General features: G+C 41.2%; 1 pseudogene; it reads left to right on the top strand.

The window, feature by feature from the left end:
* The first annotated feature begins 218 nt into the window (after positions 1–218).
* On the top strand, positions 219–741 carry LOC136386438 (proteasome subunit alpha type-6 pseudogene; annotated as a pseudogene).
* Positions 742–11849: the final 11108 nt, after the last annotated feature.

Raw genomic sequence — 11849 nt, 5'->3', positions numbered from 1 at the left:
CGTGGTTCCAGCACTGGTTTTGACTACCACATTACCATTTTTTCACCCATGGGCCAGCTCTACCACGTAGAATACCCTTTTAAGGCTATTAACAGGGTGGCCTTATACTAGTAGCTGTCAGGGGGAAAGATTGTGCAGTAAGAAAGTACCTGACAAGTTATTGGATTCCAGAAAAGTGACTCACTAATTGAAGATAACCAGAAAATATTGGCTTTGTGATGACAGGAATGGCAGCTGACAGCAGATCCCAGGTACAGAGGGCAAACTATGAGGCAGCTAATTGGAAATGCAAGTATGGCTATGAATTCCTGTGATCATGCCATATAAAAGGATTGCTGATATTTCTTGGGTCTACACACAGAATGCTGAAAAGAGGCCTCTTGATTGTTGTATGATTTTAATTAGTATAGATGAAGAACAAGGCCTTCAAGTGTACAAGCGTGATTCTGCAGGTTACTAATATATGTTTAAAGCTACTGCAGCAGGAGTTAAACAGACCGAGTCAACCAGTTTTCTTGGAAAAAAAAAAAAGAAACGGTGAAGAAGAAATTTTATTGGACATTTGAACAGACAGTGGAAACTGTGATTACATGCCTGTCCACTGTTCTATCAATTGATTCCAAACCTTCAGAAACAGAAGTTGGAGAAATTATAGCTGAAAATCCTAAATTAAGGATTCTTACAGAAGCAGAGTTTGATGTTCACCTTGTTGCTCTAACAAAGAGAGACCAAACATTGTAGTTAGTTTACCAAATCTATGATGCCACTTGTCTCTGTGTTTAGTAACAACAGATGAACATTATAGAGGCCCCTGGATTGAAAGGAGAACCTCTTCCACTCCTCCTGCTCCTAAAATTATTTGTAATCTATATATAAAAAGAGTATTTTTGGAGAAAAAAATAGTCTACTTTGTCAAGTATAAGTATTGCTACCCCAAGTTTTAGATTTTTTCCCCATTTGCATAAAATATCTTTTTTCCATTTTTTTACTTTTAGTCTGTGTGTATCTTTTATTCTGAGGTGGGTCTCTTATAGACAACATATATATGGGTCTTGTTTTCTTATCCATCCAGCTACCCTATGTCTTTTGATTAGAGAATCTAAGCCATTTACAGTAAAAGTGATTACTGATAGGTACTTATTTATTTCCATTCTATTTTGTTCTTTTAACTATGTTCTTTGTTTTTCTCCTCCTCTTCCTCCTCCTATTTCTCCTTCTTCTTATTTTCCTTGGTTTGGAGGTAATAAACTTCTTTAGCTTTTTCTTGTTTGTGAAGCTCTGTATTTCTCCTTCAATTTTAAATGATAGCCTTATTGGGTAAAGTAGTTTTGGTTATTGGCCCTCACTTTTTGTCATTTGAATATTTCTTTTTCTAAATTTTATTTAGAAAATTAAATTTAACAGGTGACATTGTTCAATAAGACTACATAAGTTTCAGGTAAATATTTCTACAGCATTTGAACTGTTGATTATGTTGCATAGCAAAGTCAAATCATTTTCTGTCACCACATATTTGTTCTTCTTTACTACCTTCCCCCCCCCAACCCTTTCTACCATATCTTCTTCCCACTGGTAATCATTCCACCACTCCACTTTTATCTATGTGTATGAGTCTCAGCTTTTTAACCCACCTATGTTTGAAATTATACAGTTCTTAACTTTTTCTGATTTACTTATTTCACTCAGTAAAATGTTCTCAAGGTCCATCCATGTTGTTATAAATGGCACTATATCATCATTTTTTATGATTGAGTAATATTCCATTGTATATATATACCATATCTTCTTTATCCAATCTTCTATCAAGGGACACTTTGGTTGTTTCCATGTCTTGACCACTGTGAATAATGCTGCAATGAACATGGGGGTGCATGTTCATACCAATGTTTTCGAGTTTTTCAGGTAGATAACCAGTAAAGGGGTTATGGTAGTTCTATCTTAATTTTTTTTGTATTTTTCTAAAGGGAGAAGTGGGGAGGCAGAGAGACAGACTTCTGCATGTACCGAACTGGGATTTACACAGCAAGCCCTCTAGGGAGTGAGGCTCTGCACATCTGTGGTGTTGCATCACTGCAACTGGAGTCATTCTAGCACCTGAGGTGGAGGCCATAGAGCCATCCTCAGTGCCTGGGCCAACTTTGCTCCAATGGAGCCCTGGCTGTGGGAGGGGAAGAGAGAGAGTGAGAGAAAGGAGAAAGGGAAGGATGGAGAAGCAGATGGTTTCTCTTGTGTGCCCTGGCCAGGAATCAAACTTGGGACTTCCACACAACAGGTCAATGCTCTACCACTGAGCAACTGGCCAGGGCTTCTATCAAATTTTTTTGTGGACCAACATACTTTCTTCCATAATGGTTATACTAATTTGCATTTCCATCAGCAGTGAAGGAGGTTTCCTTTCTCTCACAGACTCTCCAACACTTGTTATTATCAGTCTTGTTAATATTTCACATTAATCCCTTTTGTACTGAAATGTTTCTCTTGAGAAATCAGCTGACAGCTTAATGGGAACTCCCTTGCATATTACTAACTGTTTTTCAGTTGATGCTTTAAAGATTCTCTTTTTGTCTTTAACCTTTGCCATTTTATGATGTTCTTGGTGTGGAGCTCTTTGAGTTCATCTTGTTTGAGAATCTCTGCCTTCCTAGATTGTGTGTCTATTTCCTTCATCAGGTTAGGGACATATTTCATCGTGATTTTTTCAAATAGGCTCTCGATCCTTTCCTCTCTCTCTGGTATTCCTATGATGAGGATGTGGTTATGTTTTATGTTGTTCCAAAGGTCCCTTAAACTATCCTCATGGGTTTTTTTTTCTTCTCTGATTGGGTGTTTTTTGTTACCTTGTCTTCCAAATCACTGAGTCAGTTCTCTGCTTTATCCATTTTACTCTTGATACCTTCAAGTGTATTCATCATTTCAGATATTGTATTCTTCATTTCTGACTTGTTCTTTTCTATGACTTCTGTGTCTTTTTTCATGCTGTTGGAGTTCTCACTAAGTTCCCTGAGCATCTTATTTCCAGTTTTTTGAACTGTATATCTTACAGATTGTTTGCCTCTATTTTATTTAGCTCTTTTTCGGGAAATTTCTTTTGCGTTTTTTTTTTTTTTTTCATTTGTGCATGTTTCTTTGTCTTCCCATTTTGGCTGCCTCTTTGTGTTTGTTTCTATGTGTTAGGTAGATCTGGTATGACTCTCCATCTTGGTAGGGTGGACTTATGTAGTAGGTGTCTTGTGGAACTTGGTAATACAGGTGGCACAGTCTCCTTGCTTACCCGAGCTGCGTGTTCCAGGAATGTCCCTCATAAAGTTTATGTAGACTGTCTTGTTATAATTGAGTCTTGACTGGAATTGATCCATTTGTGCATGAGATCAACATTTAATCTGGTTGAATGTGAGGATTAACCCTGACCACAGTGTACAAGTTGCTGTGCAGATGCTGATCACACAAAATGGAATTTGTCTAAACAGGGTATGGTGCCTGCCAAGATTTCCCTTTGGAGATGGCACTTTGGAAGCTAACTTGATTCTGCTGTGATATTGTCTGAAGCTGGCTACCAGGCTTGTTGGTTCTGGGGCCTCTTGAAAAGGACTCTGGTACAAACCAATGTCATATGCTGCTTGTGACTGGCCCTGGGCAATCTGCTTGGAGCTACAAAGCAATCCACAGTTTGTGGCTGCCTCTTCTGGGCCTGGGTGTGTGCAGGAAGGACCAAGCTGTACACAAAGCTGGCTTTTACCAGCATCAGGCCCAAGGGCATGTTAGCAATAGACCCAATGTACCCTATGATCCACATGTCCTGCCTCTACCTGCTGACTGCCTGTTAGACTCAGTCACTGAAAGAACCTTTTTCAGGACTCAAGTTGCATGAGGTACTATCTCAGTGAGTCACTAGGATTGATTAGCATTCATCTTATTTATACAGGTTCAAAATCGGTGCCAGTGCTAAGTCTGAGGCCAGTTATCAAATGTGTCAAGGTATAGCATGTCTAGCTGCCACCCACTGGGTACTAGTACACTTTTGTGATGGGGCATATTTTAAAGTGTAATGGAGGTAAGGCTAGGAAGGCTTATCAGGCTCAAACAGACCAAGATGTGGTCTTGAGAAGGGAAGTCTCTGCATAGGTTAGGCATAAGAAGTATAAATGGCTCCCTTTCTAGATTCACACAACTCAGTCTCTCCCATATTTTTCCAGGAGCCTGATCTCAGCAAAGCCATTCTACCAGGAGTTGGAAGGTTGGTGCTAGTGAAATTCCTGTGAGCAGGATTTGCCTGTTAGACTTGGGGGAAGGTGCGGGAAGTGGCCCCCACCTCAGAGCTATATTACTCAGTCTTTCCTGGATTCTGCCCATACCTTGGCAGAGTGGAGCTACCAGGATTTGGGAGGGTAGGGTCTTTAGGAGCCCAAAGAATGGGGATAGCTGATATCCCATTAAGGGCTGGCACCAATAACATTCACAGGAATGTTGAGGGAATGGCCTTAGTCCCAAAGCTACATAACTGAGTCACTGACACCCCCTGAGTCTCTTCAGATCTCTACTTCTCAGGCCAGGCTGTTGACTCCTCCACAGGGTATGAGTTCCACAAGGTAGGGCAACAGGGATTCCAGAGGGTGGGGCTATTGCATTCCCTCAAGCTAATGCCTTGTGGAGGGGAGTGCCCCACATAAGAAAGATGGCATTTGCGCAGTGGTAGAGTGACTTGATCTCTTTCCCCAAAGACACAGACCATAGTCCATCCTCACATGATTCTAATCCACTCTGCTCTCTCTCTCTGTTGGAGCCCAGGGTAAGTGACTGTGAACAAGATTATATATTTTGGCCTTTTAAGCAGGCTTCTGGGTTTCTAGCAGACTCTTGTCTTTCCCTGGAAAACAGACTTCCTAATGATTTTCATAGCCAAATGTAATCTGGGCACTCCTTCCTGGTTCTGGTTCTTTGTGCTGGGGAGTTTAACTTGGGGTTGAGACCCCACATTTCTCAATGGGAACCTTCACAACTGGGCTATTTTTCTGAAATCTCAACCGTTGCCTGTAGGAACCAGGCCAGTCCTTTTTGAGTCTCTGCCCTTCCTTCCAGTCTTGATGTGGGTTCTTCTGTAAATCCTTATTCTTAAGACTTCTTTTCAGCTAGTCTTTGGTTGGTTATTCAAGTTGGTTGCCCTATATTTTAGTTGTAATTCTGGTTTTGTAATTCCAGGAGGTGAGTGTACCTTCCACTTACTTTGCCGTTGTCTTAGATGTCCTTTCTCTACAACTATTATAAGAATGCTTCAACAATGATAACTCTATTGAAACAAATACAAAATTGAAGGGAATAAATAGAAATTACAAAAAGAGTCAAATGGACATTATAGACTTGAAAAATACAAAGCAGAGATGGAAAACTCATTGGATAGACTCAATTGTAGAGTGAAGTTGACGGGATAGGATTAGTGAAGTAGACGACAGATCAATAAAAGTTACCCATTCTGTATAGCATAGACAATATAGACTGGAAAAATAAACATATCTTCATGGACATGTGGGACAATAACAAAAGATCCAGCTTTTGTATCATCGGAGTTCCAGAAGGGGAAGAGAATAAGGCAAAAAGAGTATTTGGAAAAAAATCATGGCCAAAAACTTCCTAAATTAGGTAGAAGGTACAAATCTACAAATTCAAGAAGCTGAACAAACCTCCAAGAGGATAAACCAAAAGAAATTCATGACAAGACACATCTTAACCTTTCAGAACTAAAGACAAAGCAGTCTTGAAAACAGCCAGAAAAAAAACAATGCATTACCTATAAGAAAACACCAATTCAAAGTATATCAGATTTCTTATCTGAAACCATGAAGACAGGAATGAAGGGACAAATTTTACAAGTGCTGAGAGTAAAGAATTGTTAAGTGCAAATTCTATACTTGTATAAATATTCTTCAAGAATGAAGGAGAAGTGAAAGCAATTTCAGGCAAAGGACAACCAAAAGAATGCTTCACTAACAAATCTTCTCTTGAATAATAATTAACAGTAGTTCTTTAAACAACAACAAAATTTTAAATAATAGAATCTTGGAGCATCAGGAAAGAAGAATGGGTAAACCGAGGCACAACCATACCATGGGATGCAACTCAACAATTTAAAGGAAAAAATTATGGATATATGAAGGTGGTTCAACTCTCCTGGCCTGGGCCAAGTTTTAGAGTCTACCTTGGATTCTCTAGGTTAAGTGATTTAAAGACAAAGTGTTGGGTTTTTAATGGCTATGCTCCTGAACCTCAAAGGGGGAGTTAGTCACTAATGACTCTCGTTTCACACTAGGAAATTATATATGTATATATATATATATATATATGCACACACACACACACATACATACATATATATGTATATATATATATTTTTTTTAATTTTTTTTTTACAGAGACAGAGAGAGTCAGAGAGAGGGATAGATAGGGACAGACAGGAACCGAGAGAGAGATGAGAAGCATCAATCATCAGTTTTTCGTTGCAACACCTTAGTTGTTCATTGATTGCTTTCTCATATGTGCCTTGACCGCGGGCCTTCAGCAGAGTGAATGACTCCTTGCTCAAGCCAGTGACCTTGGGTCCAAGCTGGTGAGCTTTGCTCAAACCAGATGAGCCCGCGCTCAAGCTGGCAACCTCAGGGTCCTGAACATGGGTCCTCCGCATCCCAGTCTGATGCTCCATCCATGGCACCACCGCCTGGTCAGCTCACACTAGGAAATTGGCTTTTACTGGCACCAACTTCCTGGAGATAGGCATAAATGTAGTATTCAAGATGCCTGGATCCTCCTTGGGCAGGATGACAAAGATTAAGCTTTGGTTTTGAAGGTGTATTTCAGGCTAGGTTGAGATTCACCAAGATTTTGGTGTAGGTAAGTAAGGTTTTTGGAATCTGGAATGCCATAACTGGGCATTAGGCATGTAGCTTTCCCTTCTGAGATGACTCCTTAGTATTAGCTGAGTGAAAAATAGACCATGAATCACTGGAATAGTTTCTAAAAACAAACAAACAAACAAACAAAATTCAACTAAGAATTCCCAGACAACCTTAAACCTCTAAGCCTAGGACCTTGTTTGGCATTACTCTTGTCTTTTAAATAATCCCACTTGCGTACTTAGTCATTTTCCCCCAAAATAGCCCAGAACTGGTACTGTCAGAGTGAGTCCATGTTGATTTGAGGTCAGATTGGGTTATATATACAAAAAAAATGTTGTCTAGGTGCATCACTGCTACTCTATTTAGCATTCATACAAAGATCCTTTCATTGATCAACATGTTAATTAGGATATATCTTGGCTGCCATAACAAAGGAATCCATACATAGTTCAGTGGCTTAAATTTATTTCTCTCTCATATAACAATGAGAGTGAGTGGTTCAAATTTACAGGGTCACTCTGCCCATGTAGTGATTCAAGGACTTAGGTTCAATTCATTTTATTTTCCCATCACCCCTTGAGCTTTGGCCTTAGCAGCATAGCTGCAGCCAGGTCAGAGGCACCTGTGTGTATCAGCTCATGTGAGAGGCAAAGTCACAGAAAAGCACCTGAAAATATTTTATAGGCCAGGCCCGGAAATAGTACACAACACTTCCACTAATAAGCCATTATTAAAAAGTTATATCAACATTATTAAAGTCATATAACACTCTAATTACATAGGATTTTAGGGCTAAAAATGGGAATTCCTAACTGGACAGCTATGTCCCAGCTGTAATTCTATTACTATAGACTAAGAGAATAAACTTTGATGTGCAGTCTGCCACATATGCTTATGTGTGCACTCTGGCCAAGGTGCCGCATTTACCTTCTTTGTTCTCCCTAATGTGTGTCACAGAAGTCATTAACTCAAATATCTATAAGAGCCAGACAGGTAAAATACTGAAAGAGCCTTGATTAGCCAGAAAGCATGGGATCTATATCAAAGAAGTGTTCCTACTTGACTCTAGCTAATTTGGGATTTTTTGGCTCAGTGACACTGGCACCTATCAGAAGCATCCACGGGTGCTGTCCACTCATAAAAAAGTGGATTCCAAATAGATGTGCAGCAGATGTGCTGAATCAAGCCTTGGTACATAAGATTTCCCTAAGCTCTTGAGTGGACCCAGGGTGTAGGACAAGATCTAGACATTTTATATTCCTCTTATCACCTCCCAAACACACCCCGGAGCTATTCTTATAGGCTAGTGAATTTTAGAAGTGAAAACGACACTCCTGAATGTTGGGTACATGCCGACTGCATGACCTATCATATTGGGCTAGTAGTATATGATACGTCTAGAAATTAGAAATCTCAATCAATGTGGAGATTTCTAAATTACCATTAGGAAAAAATGGTCCTTTGGGGCAGAAAAATTAAAAAAGATGTCAATGTCCAGGTGGATGCAGCTCTGTGCATGGCACACAGTTTAGTAATAAGAGGATGAGCTGAATTTCAGTCCCACACCACATTGGCCTAGCCTGGCACAAACCCAGTTACCCTGGGGCCGTACCTAGCAGAACCTTATCCATCCTGCTTGCTGTTGTTGCTGCCTGAGGACACCAGAGGGCAGCCAACTACATGGCTTCTGTTTACCCTTGTATCGCCATGGGAGAATTTGATATACCCAGGAGATAAGATGTGAGGCAGCCTTTATGGTCAGGTAAAATCTGTTAGCTCCCAGAATTTCCCGGACTCAGCTGATCCAGGAAATTCATTGCACATTGATCTCTTTGAAACTGCAAAATTGGGCTACCAGTTTATTTTACTGTACCTGTGGCACCTATGGCTTAAAGAAGCAAAACAAATCCAGTTTCCTGCAGAATTGATTATATTTTAGCAGGCATGAAATGTTTCTTAAAGCAATTTGGACATCTGAAAAATTTTAGCATAGTACATACACATCATTCCAGCATAATTCCAATATATTCTTGTTTGTACAAAGGGTCCTACTGTATTACCTTTCTGCCATGTAAAAGACAAGGAATATGATTTAGGCTATATTCCCCTAAGACACTTATAACACAGTGTTTACAGTCATAATTTTATCTGAGTCTAGTGGGTTCTCTTGTTAATATTTTAAGGGGTAGCACCTATAATGATAAGGGGAAAGGTCAAGTTGATTGTGAAAATAGTTCTACAACCTCTTTGCTTGGCACTGAAGCACAGGGCAGAGTACTGTTAGTCTTCTGTATATGTGGGTTTTGCATCTGTGTATTCAACCAACCACAATCAAAAACAGCATTTGGGATACACTTTTGGAAATCTATGACTACAAAAGGCTAACTATATGCATTGTTGTATGCCGTTTTATTTAAGGGACCTGATTATCTGTGAATTTGGGTATTCACAGAACCCTGATATCTCCAGCATTAGGGAACAAGTCTGCTCAGTCCAAGGGAATGAGCAGAAGGTGAGTATGGAGGCTGTGGGGAAACAGAATTTTTTTTTTCATTTTTTCTGAAGCTGGAAACAGGGAGAGACAGTCAGACAGACTCCCGCATGCGCCCGACCGGGATCCACCCGGCACGCCCACCAGGGGCGACGCTCATGCCCACCAGGGGGCGATGCTCTGCCCATCCTGGGCATCGCCATGTTGCGACCAGAGCCACTCTAGCGCCTGGGGCAGAGGCCACAGAGCCATCCCCAGCGCCCGGGGCCATCTTTGCTCCAATGGAGCCTTGGCTGCGGGAGGGGAAGAGAGAGACAGAGAGGAAAGCGTGGCGGAGGGGTGGAGAAGCAAATGGGCGCTTCTCCTGTGTGCCCTGGCTGGGAATCGAACCCGGGTCCTCCGCACGCTAGGCTGACGCTCTACCGCTGAGCCAACCGGCCAGGGCTGGGAAACAGAATTTAAGACAGCTTTCTGAGATCCAAATGGAAGAATATGACTAAAATGGGACTGGGAGCAGAAGACAGGGGAACAGCAAGCCTGCTGAAATGAAACTGAAGGACACTAATCAAGAATATGGATATCCAGCCCTGGCCAGTTGACTCAGTGGTAGAGCATCGTCCTGGCATGTGGAAGTCCCAGGTTCAATTCCTGGCCAGGGCACACAGGAGAAGCGCCCATCTACTTCTCTACCCTTCCCCCTCACCTTCCTCTCTATCTCTCTCTTCCCCTCCAACAGCCAAGACTCCATTGGAGCAAAGTTGGCCCCGGTGCTGAGGATGGCTCCAAGGCCTCCGCCTCAGGCGCTAGAATGACTCCAACTGAAACAGAGCAACGCCCCAAATGGCCAGAGCATTGCCTCCTAGGGGGCATGCCGGGTGGATCCTGGTCAGGTGCATATGGGCGTCTGTCTGTCTGCCTCCCTGCTTCTAACTTTGGGGAAAAGAAAAAAAGAATACAGATATCCAATGCCCCCAGTTGAATTATTACATGCTTATATTTCTCAAGACATAGTCTAGTTAATGGGGCCAGGACAGAGAAAATAACAGGGGGTAAGCATTCAATACTTCTCCTCTAAGCTATACTAGGCACTCTTCACACTTGTAGAGGGAATAGTGGACTTACCTTACCTTGTGCCTTGGGAAAATGTTCTACATGTCCTCTTAGGATAAATGCACTCAAGTGGACATCCTGGAACCCCAAATAGTTTCTATTAGGAGCATGCATTATGAGTGTAAACCATTAACACAAAAAATGACTTTTGCAACCATGTCTGACTGAAGTTTCTGCAGTCAAATGCTCTACCACTGAGCTATACTCCCAGACTGAAGTTTCTGATGAGGCCTGATTTTCCAACAGTTCACACCATACCATCCACTGGTTTTATTTCTTCATTCCTGGATAAGTCTAGTGACAGCTTTTGGGAACTTGAGGGGATGGGATTGTAGTCTGGAAAATGAGAAGGAGAGTAGTTTTTCTCATGTGTCATATTCTCTTACAGTGTCATGGTAAATCTAGGGACACTGCTATTATTTAGTATTTTTTTTATCTCGATTAAGTATGCTAAAAAACCAGAGGGACCAAAGAGGCAGAAAGGAGTTTTGGCTTTCTTTCAAAGAATCTTGTGCAAAAGAGTGACCACTCTGCAGGAAAAGTAGCTACCAGGATTGCTTGTGGTGCGGTTTCTTTTCTGTGGTATGTGAAAACACTGACTGTATTTCATTTTAACCTGCTAAAAATGGTTTATCTCGCTATGAGCTCATCTTCCTTCATTCTCATTTCCAAGTAGGCCTTCAAGTTCCCCTATTAGTAACTGTCTTACTTCCTTTTATAAATTTCCACCAAGTAAATGCCATATTTTACTTTGGTAAAAGAAGTAACCAAGACCATTCTTGGCTCAAACCTTAAATTGCCTCAAACTTTAATTGCACTTCTTGTCAGGAATTCAAAGCTACCTGGGGTCCCCTCTCAGCAAAGTTAGTCAGCAATGTGACAAGGACCTGTGTGTCTGCAACTGATGTGGAGAGGGGCTTGCATGGAACTTGGTTTCCTCTTTCCACTCGAGAAAACCCAGACAAGTCTTAGCCACTCACTGATAACACGATCAGTAAGAAGCAGATGTGGTATTTAAACCACATCTTTTAAAATGTTTTTTCCATTGACCTGAGAGAGACAAAGAAGAAGGGGGTGGGGACAGAAGGATCAACATGTTTTTCTACTTAGATGTTCCATTTAGTTGTGCATTTATTGGTTGCTTCTTGAACATGCCCTGGTCAGGGATGAAGCCCTCCACTTTGCACACTGGGATGAGGCTCTATCTACTGAGCCACCTGGTCAGGGTGAACAGAAGATTTTTTGACTGAAAATCTAGTCTTTCTTCTAAGACATTAAAGAGCATTGTGAACAATAGAAAATAAATTAATGTTCCTTGAGAGGCAGTATATATAACACAGTGGTTAATATTCAAGCTTCTGACA

Source organism: Saccopteryx leptura, chromosome X (assembly GCF_036850995.1).
Source record: "Saccopteryx leptura isolate mSacLep1 chromosome X, mSacLep1_pri_phased_curated, whole genome shotgun sequence".
Classification (NCBI taxonomy): Eukaryota; Metazoa; Chordata; class Mammalia; order Chiroptera; family Emballonuridae; genus Saccopteryx; species Saccopteryx leptura.
The sequence above is the reverse complement of the archived record's forward strand: the minus strand, read 5'-3'. Positions and strand labels throughout refer to the sequence as shown.